Here is a 20,715-nt window from a genome sequence, read left to right as displayed (position 1 = left end):
TTTATTAAATATTTTCTTCATTTACATTTCAAATGTTATCCTTTTCCTCATTTCCCCTCTGAAAACTCCCTATCCCCTCCCCCTCTCCTGCTCACCAACCCACCCACTCCCACTTCCTGGCCCTGCCATTCCCCTACAATGGGGCAGAAGGAAGTTCCTGCCTTTATGTTTAGCTTTATTCCACCCTGGATTAGTATGTTCAATGTGACAGTTCACTTCCCTGGCTAATTTCAAAGCATGAAACAGTGTGTTTACATAGTATAACTCATTTTTTTCAGAGGGAACCTGAGATCAGGGGTTATCCAGTGGGATTAGATGGTCTACGTTCAGTGGTATCTGTGATGAATAGAAAGACGTAGGGACTGGTTCTCCTGACACAACATCAGGCTGAAGAAAGGAAGAGCATCTAGACTTTTGAACTGCACGCAGTGGCAACATTGATAATTCATCAAATTTAAGTTAAGGTCAAATCTAAGAGAAGTATGCCAACTGCATAGAATCCTGCAAGGAGCAGCTCTACATCTCCAGTGGTCACCCATTTCCCCCTGAGTGTGTCAATGATAGGACCACACCGAGTTCCACAGGAGTCAACCCAAAGTGTGCTGGATCACAACATCTAGCCATGTGACTGCTCCTCAGGCACTCCTACATTCAACATTCACTTCAGACAAGTATCAGGGAACTCGTAACTGATGAGGTGACAGCATCAAGTGCTTCCCTTTCCATTTGACAAAAGTAAAATCCAAATTTTTACCTGTTCTATAAAAAGCTGTGTAGGCTAGAGTTGTCTGGACTTCAGGCTCTCCCTGTGGCATACTTCCTCACAGATGACATCGTTTCTCAGCTCTGAAGGGTCCAGTCCCTTGCTGCCTCAGAGCCCTGGTGTGAGCTTCTGGTTGGTCACCTTTGCTCTCTGTTGGAATATCTTAAATGTTTTAAACTTTTTTTATACTGGAACAAATTATTTTTATTCCCTTTCTCTCTTACTTCTATTATGTGAACTCCATACGAATGCATAATTACTTGGATTCTTTTGTGTGTTTCTTTGCATCTATGCTCATAACTTTACTGTAATACAAACCCTATGGCCACAAACCTCCAGTCTGCTTCTTTACCATAGTAATTCCCAGAATCTAGCCTAGGTTTTAGTACTAAATATTTATGAAAGAATAAATGAATGAATAATTTGTGTTTCTTTTATCAAAACCTTAGAAATAAAGGTATCCTGTCAGGTGGCAACTGCAGAGGAACTGTTCTGAGGAACTGTTCTGCTCTCAAACTTTTCTTCATTTACTTATTTTTCTGACTAGCCTGCCTGTGATACACAAAGACTTGTCGAGGGATACCAGCTTTGTTTAAGGGAACACAGCTAACCAAGGCAATAACAAAGGCTATCTTCCATAAAAAAAAAAAAAAGAAATTAAAGATGGCTTAACACTAAAATAAGTATTTTTGAGGAAATGGTAGCAAATTATCTCTATTTTCAACTTAACCCCTCTAGTTCCTTGAAGATCTTCTCCTTTGCAAATGGATTAAGGCTAATGGCCACTGTAATGTGAAGGCAGCAGACTTGTCGGGTGGTAAATATCCAAGCCTCTTTTCAGAAAACTCCAGGGGAGGGAAATTGTGCTTTCCAAAGGAGCCTGTAGCCACTCTTGCTGGCTAAGACTTACAAGGCCATCAGGATTCTTGCTTCAGGGCAGAAGCTGGGCACCAGCTGGGCACATAAGAGATTACTCCAAGCCCCCTGCCCTGACATTGCACAATTAGGTGCATTTTAGTAAGAACTTCTGCCTTTTTGTTCCAAACTGTTCCACTCTGGCTACTCTCAGAGGCAAGATCCTGGGCTGGACGGACCATTGGTCTGGTTCCACTGGGGTAGCTCTTTCCTTTGATGCTCTTAAACAACCTTGCTGAGAGAAAAATGTGACTCTAAAAGGATTTGGAGATAAATTCCCACAGCTATGAAGATAACAATATTTGACTCTGGTTTTGATGTAAACAGCAGCCCAAATATTTAAAGTCATCTGCTTCATTTACTTTGTCTTCTGTCTCAGCATGCCTGAGGGGACTTCACACGCTTGATTTGAACGAATTTCTTCATTTACTCCATAGGGAATCCTCCCCAGGGCTTGTGAAGGCTGAGTTACCAGCAGAAGTGGCCAGAGTTGGGGTGCCTTCCTTTGAATACTTATTTATGATTCTGCTCTTTCTGTTAAACTCTGTTGTGTATTTTTTAGTTCAGATGTCTCCATCAGGGAGTTAATTATCAGTATGCACTATTTATTGTGAAAACTAGCTTACAGAATCAGCTCTTCCCTAAGGCAGTTTTGCTAGACAGTTGAGGTGTAAATGACATCAGAGTTTTAGATAATATGTACAAGGTAATCAGCTCTGATTAACCCTGATTTGAGATCTTATGTGAATTAACCTAAGTAGGTCAGTATTTGCCATGTGCTGGTCAGAAGTTTGGGCTCCTATGGAGACTGAATGACATCTGGTTTCAAGAGTCAGCTACCAACTGCTGGGTCTATGTCCATGAAAAATAAGAGTAGATATCCATACAAAACAGTAACAGAAACATTCATAGTAGTGTATAAGAAAGAACCAGGAGAGAGAGAGAGAGAGAAAGAGAGAGAGAGAGAGAGAGAGAAAGGAATGATAATTCTTATATCTAGCAGCAATTCATCAGGTGGACAATGTATGGTGCATTTGTATCATGGTATCCCACCTGTCAACAGAGAGAAGTATAGTTTGTTATATCTACAATGTGATAAACATCAAAAACACTGTTATACCAAGGCACAATTGAATATGACTCTAACTATATTCACTTGTCCAAATATTCAAATCTGTAGTAATGGGAAATACATTAGTGGCAGCCAGAGACTGAGGGAAAGTGATGACAACGTATTAATCGTGGATACAGAGATGTTTTGTGGGCATGGCAAATTGCTTCAATTACATGTTGTGAATAAAATAAATCCTAATATGTTCTACATGTATAGAGTGGGTTTTGTGGTATGGTATATAGATATTTTGACAGTGAAGTCTGAAGAAGAACTAATCAGAAGAAAGCACATTGGTTGCAGAACATTGGGTGGTAGAATGAGCTCTGTTTACCTGAACTGAGAGTGACTTGAAGTTGTGCTTTAAGACTGGAGGACTAGGGAAGGCCTTTATGTTGGTGATCCATAGATATGAACCCTAAATAAGAAGAAGCATTGCTTTGTAAAGGTCCTAAACAAGATGCATTATGGGAAGTATTCGGCAAAAAGGTAGGTGTGAATAGCAGAAAGGAACCATTCTATGTCAGGTTAGAGATGTAGGCAGGACCTGTTCCAACTGGACCTTGGGAGATATGATATATTATGTAACATCTATTTTATTTTAATAGAAACCCTGTGTAATTTTAAGGAATGTCAATGGATGCCTTCTGTTTTGAAAAGACAACCACATCTGCTACATAATGTCACAATTAAAGGTAGAGGTGGGCTAGAATGCCCTATAAAGGGTCACAACAGTGAAGATGGGGCTCCAAACAGCTAAAGACAGAGAAGACAGAGGCAGGAAGACTTATAAAGATGTCCCAGTGGAGCAACAAACTGAAATGATCATGATTAAACACATTTAGTGATGGTATAGCAGAAAGCCCAATGACTGACTAAATGTCACTTAGCTGAAATGTTCATGACCAAAAGTCTTTGCGATTTTGGAGTTGAGAATATGCTGCATATCTAGGGAGATATCTCAGGATAAAGGCTAAGTCTAAGGCACAAAACTCATTTATATTTAATGCAGACTTTTGCAGGCAGAGTTGTGTTCTAGCTGTGACTCATCATTTGGGAGAGGTCTGGAGTTTCCCATGTGTACTGTCAATGTTGCTGCTTAGGAGTCTTATATCCAAATGTGGTAGCACTTGCCTGGTGTCATAGTCCTAAGGTTATGAGAGCAGGGAAATCAGTTAGTTGGGGCTCCATTGAATTACTTGTGCCAATAAACCAAGACCCAAGGAAACAGCAGCGGTACTGTCTTCACTGAACACTGTGAAGTTCCTGGGTTTGATGTGTACCACCACTGAAAGATGTTATGGAATTGGAACAATTGAATTTAAAATTCTCAGATTAGGGATGTTCACCCTGTATTTATGAAGATATGGGTAAGATATCCAGAGCCGTGGTATCACTGATAGCCTCAAGGCACTGCCCAAATCTTCACACGTGATGCTCTGGATAAACACATTACATTCCAGTCACACATGACACGTCATCGCAGTGGTGACAGTGAAAGAACCACTGAGGGAAAGAAAGAAAGCACCAGCATTTATTCAATATTAGTGCGCAAATATGGGGACTGAAAACAGGCAGAGAGAGCCCTCACACTTTACAGGTGAAAAACTTTCTGAGAAACAGGTAGCAGGTTAACTATGGTCATCAATCCTAGCCACTGGTCACTTTCTTGGTTTCACAGCCCTGTTCTTCCATGGAGACTGAGAAGCCTTTGCAATATTTCTCATACCCCTTGGAAATAAATATAGAAGGAGAAGGAGGAGAAGAAGGAGGAGAAGAAGGAAGAGGAGGAGGAGTGGGAGGAGGAGGAGGAGGTAGGAGAGAAGAAGGTAGAAAAAGAGGAAGAAAGGTAAGAAAAGGAGGGTAGAAGAGAGGATGTGGTGGGAGGTCAGAGGAAGAAGGAGGGGAGGAGAGGGAAGGAGAGGCCAACCCACCTCATTGTTTTTGCTATTTTCTGGCTAGTGAGACTCATGTTGAGAAAGGTACACGGCTTCTATACAGTGTAAGGATTTTTTCTGTGTTTGTGACCTACTTCCTTGTACACCCTTGGGGACCAGTACACCTGTATTGTTCTTTACTGGAGTCAATAAGATGGCAAGCATATGGATTGCTCCATACAGTCTACACATGGTAACAGATGGAGATAAGGACAGAAGGTCGAAAGTTTGTTTCAGGGGCCTGTGTGCCCATAGTAGATGAGTGAGTGGCAAAAATTGGGGATCCAAAGAGTTTCAGAGGTTTGTGGAGTTTGTCCATAAAGCACTGCAAAATTGGTCCAACAACTTTAAGTGTTTTTAGGACACATGTTTCTCTACTTAATATGGTTGCTCAATATTTTCATATAACATATGCCATAACAGGTTTACACACATTTAATAAATCACTAGCCTCAATTATCTGGGTAGGAGAGAAATAACTTTTTGCCCCTAACACTGGCATCTAAGAGACTCAAGAAATAATTTTCTAGGTGTTCCTCTGACAGATCCCACTGTGTCATTGAGTCTATTTTGTCATAGACATGAAAGATACCCTGGAGCCCTGACAGCTGACCTCCTTCCAGTCCCAGCATAGTGGCAGAGAATCTGGAGATGCAAGTCAGTCCCTAATATTCCAATGGCTTTGCTTGGCTTTTTGGGAGAATCCAGAAGCTTGGGGTTCAACCCTGACATTCTTCTGCACCCCACAGTCTGATTATACAGACACACAACTCCCAAGACTTTTATTTTAAGTGTCTGAGAACAGCTCTTCCCTTAGCAGGCAATGTCTCTAGAAGTCTGAGTCAACTGGTCTCAGGAAGACAATTCAAGACTTCCTGTCTACAGTCTTGTCTTAAACCCTGACCATTGCTGCTACCCCTTCTAGCCTCTACCATCTTGTGTGGCTGACATTGTATGTGTGTGTGTGTGTGTGTGTGTGTGTGTTGCATTTATTTTGTGTTTGTTCTATGGTATTAGAGATTGAACTTTGGGCCTTTCACCTTCAAAACAAGTGATCCACCATTCATCTGTATACTTAGCTCTGTTTTATTAGTTTATTTTTGAGGCAAGGTCTTGCTATATTTCCCAGACTGTCCTTGAATTCTCTCTGTATCCAAGGGAAGACAAAAACCTGTAATCTTCCTGCCTCAGCCTCTAGAATAATTAAGAAGCTACATACATATGCTACCATCCCCTTTTTATTCTTTAGTTTTTATTGAGTTATCTGGGCTTCCTGGGATGAACTAGATAATTTTCCTGTATTATCCTCTTGAGGAGAGGGAATTAAAGACTTGAGCCACCATGTCCACACTGATTTTTGTGAACAGAGAATATGGATCTATGGTAGGTATGGAGTCACATATCCACAAGTTCAAATCAGCCTCTGTTCTACTGCAAAACCCTATTTTACAGCCAAAAGCAAGAAAGTGAGTCCAAGCCAGCCTTTTCTTTCTTCACTATGTAAGTGTCCTGGATAATAGACTATTCTATGAAAGACAACAATTGGTATTATAGAAGAGCCATTTCCTAAATCTGTTGACCTGTCTTTGCTTTGACAAAATTATCACTGTGGGACAGAACTCTAAAAGCCTTGTGAGTTCAGGGTCCCAAACATTCATTTCCACATTCTCAGAAGTCACCAGAAAAGATTGTTCCTTGTGAGTTTGGTTACAGTGACTCACTCTGGTAATAACATAGGGGAATCAAAATTGCAAGCCTAGGCTGGCACTTTGCTAGATGTTGGAAAGACGGAAATTACTATGAGCTTAAATGGAACCATTTAACCCATTTCATTCCTTGTCGATAGAATGTGCTGAAGCTATCTAAGACATCCCTGGATAATTTCCACTAAAAAAGAAATGTCCTTCAAAAGCAACAATCAGAAGATTAACAAGGTTTAGACAAAGAAATGTGCATCACCTTGTTCACTTAGCCAAATTGTCTGCATTTCATAAATACCAGGTCATATTGGCAATGCATCAGATAGGTCCTTAGATTCAGAAGCAGTCTGCACTTATCTCTTGGGGAGTTGGATCTTTCGATGATAAGCTTCCATGATATAAGACTGACATTTATAAGAATATTTCATATCACTGAGTTATTTAAACAGAATAAAATTAAACCCTAAATATTTGCATTCACTTCCTGTGTGATCTTGAGACCATAACTCAATGCATCTTCTTCATAGTTATGTGGAGACACTTAAATTAATTAATAGCTATAATATGCTCGGACGAGTAATGTTCAACTGCAGTTAGTGAGGAATGATTGTTATCCTAGAGGTCCCCTATTCCTCTGAAAGTCAGAAATGGTCACTTCTTAATTTCTTTCATGCTTTTCATCAGTAGCCTGTGCTACATGTAAATAGGTTTGGAAACTATAAAATACTAAATTGGTTTTTATTTAAGTCTTTTTTTTCTTTCCTTCTTTTTTAACATGTGGATGGATGATTTGCTTGCATGTATGTATGTGCACCATGTGTATGCCTGGTATTCAGAGAGACCAGATGAGGGCATCAGATCCCCTGGAACTGAAATTATAGCTAGTTTTGAGTTGCTTTATGGATACTAGGAATCTATTTTGGATTCCAGAGCAAAGTAACTAGTGCTCTGATCTTCTAAGTTGTCTTTCCAGCTGCACTGTCCTCTCCTTTAAGCATTCACACTTAGCTACTTCACAGATGTGACATCATTAGAGATACTGTGTGGTCCCAAAGGTAGATAGAGACAATGACATTCCAGTTATGAACACACCCCACGAAAGCAGCATTTACATTAACATGAAATGGATCTCCTTCTTGAGGAATTCAGAGTGCTTCAATGAGTATCAAACTTGTAGTCCTAGAAAGGAGAATGCCAGCAGAGCATACAACCATGAGAAGTGACGTTTATATTCTGCTTAGACAGTGGATATTGATTCTTGATCTATCGTGGAATCGTTCTAGCTAAAGACTGGTACTGGATCTATGGTTTTCCACATTTTTTTCTCCTTTTGCTTATCCAGATTCTTGAAAACTTTTAATTTGAGAGTAGGGCAATCTAAGGACTCTGGGTGAAAAATAATGGCAGCTCAGCTCTCCATGGGTACCGTTTTAGAAGACAATGAACTCCAGTGAGGACAGCCATAGGTATCTATTGAGAAATGTGCTTGTTGCCAGTGCTCATCCCTCCTAGGATGGAATGAAAACAAGGACAGGATACTTCAGCACAAGGTAGGGCATTGCTTTCAGATCTTTCCCTATTACCAATGAATGTGTAAGGTCAAAGTTACGAAGTGTGAAAAGACAAAATTCTCCTGTAAACTCTCGAAAGCCCTCAGACTCATTGCATTCACCCTGAGTCAGAATTCATTTTCTTCCTCACCTCTGCTTGATTTCAATTAAAAGAAGACAGCTTACTTAATCTTTCTCACAAACTGATATGGTGTATACCCGAGTGAACGGGACAATATTCCTTATAAATTATGTATAAAATCTTCTACTGCTAGCTCTCTCTTAGAGACTCAAACGAGAATTCAATTTCTCTTAGCTTATTTTTTTCGTGGTTCTTGGGATATTCATTTCAGATTTCCACTCAATTTTATAAATGTCTTATTTATTCAAGCTGTTCATAGAAAAAAAAAAGTAATGCTGTGCTTTGCTGATTTTATTACCCTGGACAGGTTACAATGTCTTCGTAGAAGCCAACACACTAATTGATTTTAAAGTTTCTGTAACTGTTGGGAAGTCTGCCTCAGACTTAAGAGGTTGTTCTGATACTTCCATCTCCTCCTTCTTTATAACATGCTGTGAGTATCTCTAGTCCTTAACTCCTTTCAGCTGCCACATGGCAACCCTGTGTCTTGCATAGCCAAACTGTCAAAGTCACCTTCAACACAGAACCATTCTTTGCTGGCCATGACTCTACGCATTGCTTTCTTTGACCGAGACTGCCTCTAGTCACAGATGTCAGAAAGGATGAGCTGCTGATAACCTTGGATGCACATGTGTCCTTCAATTACAGTTTGAGATCATAGGAAATTATGAAGCCAGGTAGGAAAATGTGAGCCAGGATGGTGGGAAGGATCCTGGGGTGAATATAAATCAATAAAATCTGACAGTTCTGTACATTGTGGCCATATCTGACTTACATTTCTTGCATTGAAATGTAATTATCAAGGGGATTAGAATAAGGAGTGGATCACTGTGTTAAAGGGCCTCTTTGTCTTTAACAAATGTGTATATATTATTTTTTTGAGATCCATTTTTATATATAATAAGTGAGAATGTTTAATTTGGCTATTGTCAAAATCTTCAGGTCTGTGATGCCTAATATTGTCAACTTCCTAGACTCCAGAATAACCTAGAGAGAAGCTTTTGGCCACACCTATAAGTGTTGGGTCATCTTCTCAGCATGTTTATAAAGAAGGGGCATATAGACTTGGTTAATTGAGACTAGAAGTCCCACCTCACCTGTGAATGGTACATTTTCAAAAGCTGTGGTCCTGAACTGAGTACAAAGGAGGGAATGAGTTGAGCATAAGCATTCATTCGTCTCTCTCAGCCTCATGATTATGGATGCAAAATAAACAGCTGCCCCGTACTTCTGAAAACCATGACTGAACTGTATCCTCAACGTTTGAGGAAAACAGGTCCTTTCTTCCTTAAATTGTTTTTGTCAGGCATTTGGCTTAACAATAAATAAAGGAACTGATATAGTTCCCTTCGACAAAGATATAGTTCCACATTCTAATTTCCTCAAGAACTATTCCTGAGGCACATGGTGTATGATGCTTTCTCAAATTCATGTCTATTGGCATCATGTGTCACGTTATGCTTTCTTAGGCTGGAGGTTCAAAAATTTTGACCTCTTCTTCAGTGCTATCCTAGTTATGCTTTATATTGCTTGCCTGATCACAACACTCTGCAAATAAAAAAAAAAATAGCGAATAATGAGCAATATATGTCTCCACTGCTTTTCAATGATAGTTCTGAGCCCTGAAAATATATTTCTCCATGGGCATATAGTACTCCTAGGGAGTGTAATACCAGGAAAACTTGTCAAGCTACCAAACTGGTTGGGAATCATATCAAGTTGGGAAAGTGCAGACTCCAAGAAACATAATGCTAGAATTGGAATTTAAGTAAGAGTAAAAAGTAGTGGGTTTATTGACTTGAGACTGATCTAAGTAAACATGATTCAAAAGGATATCAATGCATCTCAAAGAACTGTAGGACTCTGTTCCATGAGACCTGGACATCTGTGGTTCATGTTAATTGTTATCCTTCTGATGCTAAATAGCCCATAATTGCCTTTAGGTGATGGCTAAAGATCTTTTGTGAATGGAGAAGAAAAGGAACTCACTAGGGTCAGAGAGATTCAACTTACTCTGTCGCAAGCATACTGCAGAGGATAAGAGTTGATCAGTGGATAGATGTCTCAGACCTTCCATGGAAGGGTCTTCCTCTTAGAACAGGAAGATATAAGTCAAGGTAGACCTATTTGCCTTCCTTCTTGAGCATAAATATTCTCTCCTGTTATTGCCTCTGCTTTCTGCATGCATACTCTGCTACAACCCTAGAACACAGAACTTTTCTATTCTGAGCTTTGGTACAGACAGTCCTGGAAGAGAAACACCTCATTCCATTACTTATTCATATAAAAATGATAAGAAAAAATTAAGGTTCAGCACAGAGCTAGGTAAAACATTTTAGGGCCCATTTTCCTAACAATGAAGATTCTAAAGTATAAAATCAGATTTTAAGAGACAGGCAACAGAAACACCAGATTCATCTGGCCAGAGCAGTTCAAGGGGATACCTAAAGGTGGAAAGGAGAGGTCAATATCCAGGTACAATGTCATCATTCCCAGGTACAAACAATATCCTCAACAAAACCAGCTTCTGAAATGTGCTATCAGTATGAGGTTACATAGGTTCCTTGTTTATACATTCTAATATTTTTCTCTTTGGTACTGATACATGATACATACATGGAATTTTATTTTCCACAAGTGTGCATGCTTCTGTATCTCTGTGTTTGTGCATGTGTGTGTTGTATAAATACACTAAATACACTTGGGATTGACATAGGGAGTCACCTCCAATCAGGTTGCTCTTCTACCTTACTCAATGAGTCAGGGTCTCTCAATAAAACCCAAACATCACCAATGTGACTAGCCTTGGCCTTCCACTTCCTCTGGCGAGCCCCTCTTTCTGTCTTCCATGGCTGAAATTACAGATCTCATACATAACCAGCATGTATGTGGGTTCTGGAGATGTGAACCCTGGTCCTCAAACTAAGTGCTTTAACCAAAGAACAATCTCCCCAGTTCCAGAAATTTAAAAATGTTTGTGGGATTTGAATGCCTAAGATGAGTTTTTAATTACATTAGACAAACCCACAAATGATACAGTCACTTCAGAAAGCAACTGACAAATGAGGTGAGATGCAGCTAAATTTAAGTTACAGGACTGCTGACACATGGCTTTTTTGCTTTTCCATATTCAGGCCATTTCCCCAAATCCCCAATTCAAGCATCTACACATTCTCTGAAGAATGCATTCTGAGTGACACAGGAGGTTCAGTAGTCTAATGGAGCTAACATTTCCTGGCTTTCTTTTGAGTCATAGCTCAGTGGTCTTGTCCTTTCCTGTTTCAAGGATTTGCCTTCTCCATTTGGCCTCAGCTGATTAGAAAAATGCTGGACACAGAAGTAAGTCCCTAGTCTATCAACATCATCCAAGTTATACAGCATAAGGAGAGGACTGATGTTAGCTTGGTTCACCGACTTCCAAACTTCTTACAAATTAAAGGATGTGAAAGGATATAATGCAGCCATATTGCTAGATAAACTGTTAGGGTTAAGTTTTACTCTTGGGTTTTTATTTAACTTAGCATGACAGAAGGTGTTCTGGTACAGCCAAGGACGGAAATTAGCCTTCCATCAGGGTCCCCGGATGGCTCGATGAGGGAGGCGAGCCTTTTTCCTAAGTGTGCAGTCTTGTTTTCTGTTTCGGAATTTCAAATCGTCATGCTCTACTGTGCAACACAGTTTACACAGTTTACAGAAGGAATTGCTGTTTTGATTGTGCTTTGTCACATGTTTCCTTCTTGAAAGATAGTGGGCTTTTGAGATGGATTTTGTGGTGATATTTTGGAATGGATGAAATTTAGTGAGTCAAGTCTTACATGCTGTCTGTATTTTTACATACTTTCTGTATTAGTTTTTTTTTTTTTTTTTGAAGATGAAAAAGTTTCTCTCAGAAAAGAAGTTTAAATTCAGTCAGAAACAAAATCATAGGCTTGGGAAACCACAAAGAAGGCAGAAGTAGGCACAGAAGTGCTTATCTGCAGGGCCACAGAGAAGGAGGGGCCACAGGGTCCAAGAAACATTATGGTTCAGCAAGGGAAGCAGTCTAAAAGGAAATAGTCAAATTTTACATATCTTTGAGCTGGCTAATAGACCATGCATTATCAGAAAATAATGTTCCCCAAAATTGTGTAAACTGTTTCTAATTGGAAAGTTGCAAATCAATCCATTTAAATTTCCTTAGAAATTTCATTTTCCCACTCAAATCTTTATCTGTAGAAATCCAAAGCAGTCATCTAGGCTCTTCCGCAGAAACCCTATTGCTCTTTGCTTTGAGAAATTTAGGCTGTTTTTCCAGGGTGATCTGAGTGAAGCATCATACAATGCCTCCTCCATATTTCTTCTCTTGTCTTCTCTGTTATGAGCTACTGCATTTTACTTAGTATCTTTGTAATTGTAATCTTAATTGTCTGTGTGGATGAACACTTCTTCAGTTTGTTTTTATAGGGAAAGAAAATGTTAGAAGGAAACACAAAATGAACAAAAGAGGAAAATGTTTTCCTGCTGTCAAGGGGCTTGATGAAAAAGGAAAATAATGAGGGTGACAACCCTGAGAAGGAGTGGCATTGAGAGGTGGCTCAGTCTGTAAAGTGATTGCCGTGCGAGCATGAGGACCTAACTTTGATCCCAAAACCCCACATCAAAAGTGGAGATGATGTGTAAACCTATAATTCCAGTGCTGAGGAATACAGAAAAATGGAACCCTGAACCTCAGTGGCCAGCCAGCCTGACCTTCTAGGTGAAGTCTATGCAAGTGAGACACCTTGTCTAAGAAACCCTGATGGACAGCTCCTGGGGAAACATAATCTGAGTTGACTTCTGGGGCTTATACACGCATACACATATACATATCCACCTGCAAACATTAATACTTATACACGCATACACATATACATATCCACCTGCAGACATACATACTTATACACACATATACATATCTACCTCCAAACATATATACTTACACACACACACACACACACACACACACACACACAAGTCATATATAGTTACCTATTGGGTACATTCACTGCAATGACCTCTTAGATACAAGAAAAGTCACCAAAAGCTAGAATAATAACAGAATTAAAGAACCCAGGAATTGAACAGGGGCTGAACTTAAGAATATTGGAGGTGTTTGGAAAGAGAATGCAGAAAGTGATTCTGAGTTTAGAGAGCAGGCAGACTTGGTGAGAGGAGTCCTTAAGTATCCAGTAGGTATACATGGAGAATCAGAAGAAAATAAAACCAAAACTGGAAGAGCATGAAAGTTCTTCAGACATTTTACAGTTGGACACTAGGAAGATTCTTTTAGTGTTGCAAAAATAGGCAAGAATCTTTGGAAGGAACACTGGAAGGGATGATCATGATGACCCTGGAGTTTCCAAATATTGCTGATTCCAATACTCCTCCATTACCACCAGAACCACTACCTGTGGGGAGCTGTTTCTCAAGACATTTTGCACACTTTGCTAGAGAAAGTCAATGGTGATCTCTAATTCATGATTTTTTTTTGTTTTTTTACTCTGTGGACTAAGAGAAAATAGCAGATGTGGAAAATGGCCACTCAAGGTAGAGCAGTATAATAGAATGAGTATGAGAGATTCAGCACTCAGGTGGTGAAAATTGGACCAGGCAGTAAGGAATGGAATTTAGAGTATGTCGAGTTTTTGGAATATTTCATACCATTCTAGTTTGGTGGCCAACATGGGGCTTTATGACTCATTTTTACCTAAGTATGCTATACAAATAACAGATCTTTCCTGCCATTCCTGGCTTTCCAGGAGGGAATTTCTGCTAGAACTGAAGCTAACCTGTTTGGGTCGGGTAGAAGAAGGTTGTCAGCTTACTAAAAAATACGAGAGTCCAAGAAATAGAATGTACAGAGCCTGTGTGTCCGTCTAATCAGTTCTGATGGCAGGAGGATTACTTGGAAAGGAAATAAGCAGAATAGGCAGTTTTTATGCCTTAGGTATTTATGTCATCTGTTAAAGATATTTCTATAATCTCTTTTCAATGATTTGTTGGACAGTTACATTTAAACTTCAGTTGAATTTAACACCCCAAAGTGGCTGTTTTATATAGTTTTGTGTCTCTAGAATTCCTTTCAAACTACAGTTGCACCTTCACAGGTTGAGGATGAGGCCGCAGACTAGAGCCAAACACTACTCATGAATACCTTGAAGAAGCTCTCCAGATCTGCCTCCTTCCATTTACCCTTTCATACAGTATTCATTCAGTGGCTTGTCTAAATGTTTGTTGTGAAAAAGGGTGACATTGAATATTTATCTGAACTAATAGTACTTGTTAGAAATTAATGATGTGTATTGATTAAGACACAAATGTAAGATTGTAGGGAAATCTAGCATTTGTAGCATAGTTATCATGCATTTTATGACTAATATCCACTTATCAGTGAGTACACACCACGATTGTCTTTCTGTGTCATGGTTACCTCACTCAGGTGATACTTTCTAGTCTACCTATTGCCAGAACTTTCATGATATCAATAATTTTAATGGCTGAGTAGTACTCAGTTATGTAAACTTATCACATTTCTTTATCCATTCTATGGCTGAGTGATATCTAGGTTATATCCACTTTCTGGTTACTACAAATACAGCTGCTATGAATAGTTGAGTGAGTGTTCTTATAGCACAGTAGAGCTGCTTTTGGGTATATCCTCAGGAGTGGTATAGCTGAGTCTTGAAGTAGATCTATTTCCAATTTTATGAGAAACCACCAAGTTAATTTCCAAAATGGTTATACAAGTTTGCACTCTCATGAGCAATGGAGGAGTGTGCTACTTGTGCCACATCCTTGTAAGCATGAGCTGTTGCTTGAATTTTTGATCTTGGCCACTCCCATGGGTGTAAGATAGAGTCTCAGAGTCATTTTGATTTGCATTTCCCTAATGACGAAGGATGTTGAACATTTCTTTAAATGCTTTTTGGCTATTACAGATTCCTTTTGATAGAATTCTCTGTTTACATATGTATACAAGATTTAATGTATACAAGTTGTGGTAAATTTCCAGCCCAAATAAGCTAGTGCAAAGAAAACACAACTCAATTAATGTGAATAAAAACAGTGCTCCTTTGTGTAGATGTACCACAATTTCTGTATCCATTCCTCTGTTGAGGGACATCTGCATTGTTTCCAGTTTCTGGCTATTATAAATAAGGCTGCTATGAACATTGTGGAGCATGTGTCCTTATTACATGGTGGAGCATCTTCTGGGTATATGCCCAGGAGTGATATAGCTGGGTCCTCCGCTAGAACTATGTCCAATTTCCAGAGGAACCACCGAACTAATTTCTAGAATGGTTGTACCAGCTTGCATTCCCACCAGCAATGGAGTACTACTCAGCTATTAAAAACAATGAATTTATGAAATTCTTAGGGAAATGGATGTATCTGGAGAATATCATCCTGAGTGAGGTAACCCAATCACAAAAGAACATACATGGTATGCACTCTCTGATAAGTGTTATTAGCCCAGAAGTTTGGAATACAAGAAGAACAACCCACAAACCACAAGAAATTCAAGAAGGAAGACCAAAATGTGGACATTTCATTCCTTCTTAAAAGGGGGAACAAAATACCCATGGTAGGAGTTGCAGAGATTAACTATGGAGCAGAGACTGAAGGAAGGACAAGCCAGCCTAATATAGCTATCTCCTGAGAGGCTCTGACAGTACCTGGCTCACAGCCATCCAGTGAACTGAGCACAGGGTCCTCAATGAAGGAGTTAGATAAAGGACCAATGGAGCTGAGGGGTTTGCAGCCCCTTAGGACAAACAACAATATGAACTAATTAGTACCCTCAGAGCTCCCAGGGACTCAACCACCAACCAAGGCTATACATGGTGGGACTGATTGTTCTGGCAGCATGTGTATAGTAGAGGATTGCAAAGACGATCATTAATGGGAGGAGAGGCCGTTGGCCCTGTGAAGGTTCTGTGCCCCAGTGTAGGGAAATGCCAGGGCCAATAAGTAGGAGAGGGTGGGGTGGCAAGCATGGGGAGGGGGGAGGCAACAAGGGTTTGTTCTTGTTGTTTTTGTTTGTTTGTTTGTTTGTTTGGAGGGGAAACTGGGAAAGGAGAACTCATATGACATGTAAATAAAGAAAATATCTAAAAAAAAAACAAAAAAAAAAAACAGTACTCCTAAATTGGATCTACAACTACACTACTATATTCCCCATCTATGAAGTCCCTTATAACTTGCAGTTTCTCCAGGCCACATGCTTCTGTTCCACTTTTCTACCTCATCTTCCTCCTCCATTGTCCTCTCTCCTCCTCTTCCTGTTCTCCCTAAAACTTTTCAACTCCACCTTCCCATCTACTGCTGAACCACCAGGTCTAGCCTTTATTTAACAAGTTAACATGGGAAGAAGGTTCACAAGAAGTCACCTGAGTACAAGATTCACTCCTTGTCCTAGGTAGCCCCTCCTGGGAAAGCTGAATTAGCATCAAAGCAAGTGATCCGTTTATCTTAAATAGGTGAAGTTACTACATGGGTATGTGTTTATTGGAGCTGCCAAAATAAATAATAGGACACATGTTATGATGTTTTTTGCTTTGTTTCTATGATTAGATCTTTATGTAGTTCAAGCTTTCTTAGAACAGTAATCCATGCTGGCCTTGAACTTGCAATTGTTTTGGCTAGCATCCAGAGTACTGAGATTGTAGACAATTAGGGCCACATCCAGTGAGGGGATTTATTTTCTCATAGTTGTAGAGATCTTAACTAAAGAGTCAAAGTGCCACTAGAGCCGATTCCTTCTGAGGTGCCCTCCTTGCCTTGTAGCTGTATTTCCCCTATATTGTTTCTTCTTCTTTCTTTTGTAGATATCTGGATTCAAATGTCTCCTTGTCAAGGACAGCAGGCACATTGACTTAGAACCCATGCCAATTGGATCTAAGTTTAATTTACTCACTTTTGTAAAGACACTGTCAACCTAGATGATCACATTCTGAAGGACTGGGTGTTAGAGCTTCAGATGAGAAGGTTGAAGGAAGGCCAAATTATTTCTGTAATAGTGTACGAGTTATATATCAACAGTGCTAAGGAGGAAGGAAGCAAGAAATGGAGGAAGGAAAGATGGAAGGATGGAAGGAAGGGAGGTAGAGAAACAAGGAAAGAAGAAAGACAGAAAGGAAGGAAGGGGAAAAGGAAGAGAGGAAAGGAGAAAGAAACTGACTGAGGAAGGAAGGAAATAAAGTCAAAGAAGAAAGAAAGGATGTAAAGTAAAGGCAGGGAGAGAGGGGATGAAATGATAGAAAAGAAGGAAAGCAGGTTAGAAGGCAGGGGAAAAAGAAGAAAGAAGGGCAAAAAGAATGGAGTTCTGCTAGGTCACTTTTGTTGAAGACCTAGCTCTTTCAGCTAGTGAGTTTTCATGTGACCAGGACTGTCCATGCCTCCTAGTCCATACCAAAGGATGAAGATGATAGCACACACACATTTTACGGTTTTTATGGGAATTACAGTGAATTGTGTGATGCTCACAGTGCTTCTTGACATGTAGAAAGCATTCAGTGTATCCGAACCTCAATTGTTGTAAACAGATAGGAGCAAATTAGGATTATTTCGTGTTGAACATAGTGATGGCCAGAACATGGGCATGTGACCATCCCAATGTCACAAATGACATCTCAGGAAGCTTATCTGTCAAACTGCAAAAGATAGAAGACCCAGAATCATTTCAGACCAGTGTGCTATGAGGTACTTTGGAATAACTTGTTCATTTATTCATTTTTTCATTCACTCACTCCTTCCCCTTATTCTTTATGGAGAGTACATAGAGGAAAGATCACATGGTAACAAGAGGCACTGTACTCCAGTATGGCTTTTTCAAATTTAGTGGATTTCTATTATTTTATTTATTTATTATTTATTTATGTTTTTTTGAGACAGTGTTTCTCTGTGTAGCCCTGGCTGTTCTGGAACTCACTCTGTAGACCAGGCTGGCCTTGAACTCAGAAATCTGCCTACCTCTGCCTCCCAAGTGCTGGGATTAAAGGCATGGGCCACCACTGCTTGGCTTTAGTGGATTTCTTAATAATTCTCTTCAGGGTTCTGTGAAATGCCTAGCCTGAGTCATGCTTTGTTAATGAGAGTGTGAATACTTGGGGCAGTTTGTAATTTTCTGCATGTGTGCTTGTCAATCAAAGTGTAGGTTTCCTTTCCTTTCTTTTTTCTTTTCCTTTCCTTTTTTTTTTTTTTTTTTTTTTTTTTTTTTTTTTTTTGAGGTTTGTGATCAGGAGCTATGTTCTTGATTCTGCCAGACCCTCATTCTTTTCCAGAGAAATACCAGGAGGATTAATGAGGATGGTAAAAAAAACAACAAAAAACAAAAAAACAAAAACAAAAACCTAGAGACATGGGGCTGGGCAGATGATTCAGGTGTTACGAGTCCTTGACACTAATGTAGGGAATGAGGGTTCAATTTTGGCACCTACGTCAGAAAGCTCACAAATAAAAGAACTATAGTTTCAAGGTATCAACTGTCTCTTCTCGCCTGCAAAGGTAATCTCTTTATATGTATACATACACATACATATAAAGACAAAAGAAATTACAGAGAAGCAAGTGAGTGAGTAAATGAGTGAATGAATAAATGAATGAGTGAGTGCCTGGAGGCACTTACAGATCTTCCTTTCCAGAATTTCTCTTTTCTTAATCCCAGGGCAGTACAGTCCTTATTTATTTGGCTGACCAGCTTCTGGGTGCTGTATTCTTTCTCAAATACCCAGACAGACACAGTCCTTTTCCAAAGCACATGCGAGTACATTCTCTTCACCAGAATCTCCTCACCTCTCCAATGTCTGTGATCAAGTTAACAGGTGGATTTCATTCTGCTTTGCAAACACTTGCAGCAGAAACCCCTTTTCTTTATCTTCAATCGTTATTTTAACAACACCTTTTAATCTTTCTAGGAACTATTCCCAAAGTAATTCTCGTATATTAAAGTTAAAACCTTGAGATTTTAAAAATGTCAGTGCTGAGATGGCGTATGCATTAGATTTGAGTAAAAGAGCCTAACAGGCTATTTGATTCACAGAGTTGATGTACAGACCAAATGAGAGAATGCATATGTGATGCTGCTTGCTACAAATGAAGTATTAATACAATGGTTTTATGTTATACATATTAAATCCATAGTTCTTATGTGGCCAAATTTATGAATATTTACCTATGGGTATTGATTCAACTGTGTTTCAGTACCTAATACTTTACCCAATATTAGTAGGGAAGGTAAAGACACACAAAGCCCTGCCCAATATTTGGGAGCTTACAGCCCAACAGGGAAAAGGAGAGAAATATCTATAATATGTAAGGCAGATGTGAAGAGTCTCCATAAATGAGATATACACACACCTATTTGCAACAAAAGAGAAAACTATGTCTTGAGCCAACATAAATCTGTTTATGAACTGATCCATCTGAGCTCACTGCTAGGCAGATCACTCAGACAGCTCCTCTAATTTCCTACTATCTGGAGTGTCATCATGGAAGTAATAGGGATGCTAAACCAAACTGTAGGTCTAATGAGATTAGAGATGAAATTATTCTTTGGAGTAAAATAAATAAACTAAAATAAACCCGTCTCCTCTCTGAGAGTGCCTCAGCAGGTAGCTCAGTAATGAAATCCATGATTTCCAAGGGCTTGTGCTTTCCGAAGTTTTTGGCAAAGAGCTAGCTTCTCGGAGGCTGTTCATCCGAAAAAGCAATTTGACGACTTCAGTCTTTCTTGCCTTCCCCATCTGAAACTGAGAGAAACCATGAGGACAATTATGCCCTTCCCCAAAGTGAAAACTTGGTTGGAGAGTGATATAAGCCTGACATAACTAATTGGGGCAAATATTCAGCACAAGGCACGGAAAATTAACCTCCAACGTCTCATTAGCATTAATGGGAATCGCACAGCTAATTCCCTCCCCATTGTGCACAATATTTACTTCATAATGTTTATCCTGACAGTCTACAACTTCCAGCAGGAAGCGATGATTTCGGCACATGAGGCTGAAAATTCTGCTGGGTACTTTGTGAGCTACTTTCTACCCTTGCTTTTAACTCAGAGGATAGTGTCTGGGTGCCATGTTTCATTCCTAAGCCCACAGTCCCCACCCCTTCCCTTAAACATATGGTTTCACATAGATGTATATGGACAAAGAAATCAGCTTTGTATTTTTACCAAGTATGCTAGAATTCCAAACTCAAGACACACATAGACTAGATGACCCACGTAAACCGAAGGAAAAGGTAACTGCTCTTTCTCAGTCTTTCTTTCACTTCAATACTGTACTCCTTATTAGCAAATCCAATATGGCCACAGCTCTGACCTATCTGTCTGTTCTACCACATTGTTGTTTAGCTGACCCATGGAGTCTGCTTCAGAGCAGTTTGCCATTGTGTTGGGAAGTGTCAAGTTCTTAAATCCGTGTAACTCCATTTACATCTTTCTGTCTTACAAAAGTGTCTTGTATCCATGAAGCTCTGGGACACAACCAGTTTCTGGTGACACTGTAATTTGAAGTGCATGCCTATTTTGGGGTGTGTTTGTGTGTGTGTGTGTATGTGTGTGTGTGTGTGTGTGTG

Source organism: Mastomys coucha, unplaced genomic scaffold (genome assembly GCF_008632895.1).
Source record: "Mastomys coucha isolate ucsf_1 unplaced genomic scaffold, UCSF_Mcou_1 pScaffold13, whole genome shotgun sequence".
Lineage (NCBI taxonomy): Eukaryota > Metazoa > Chordata > Mammalia > Rodentia > Muridae > Mastomys > Mastomys coucha.
Note: the sequence above shows the minus strand (reverse complement) of the source record.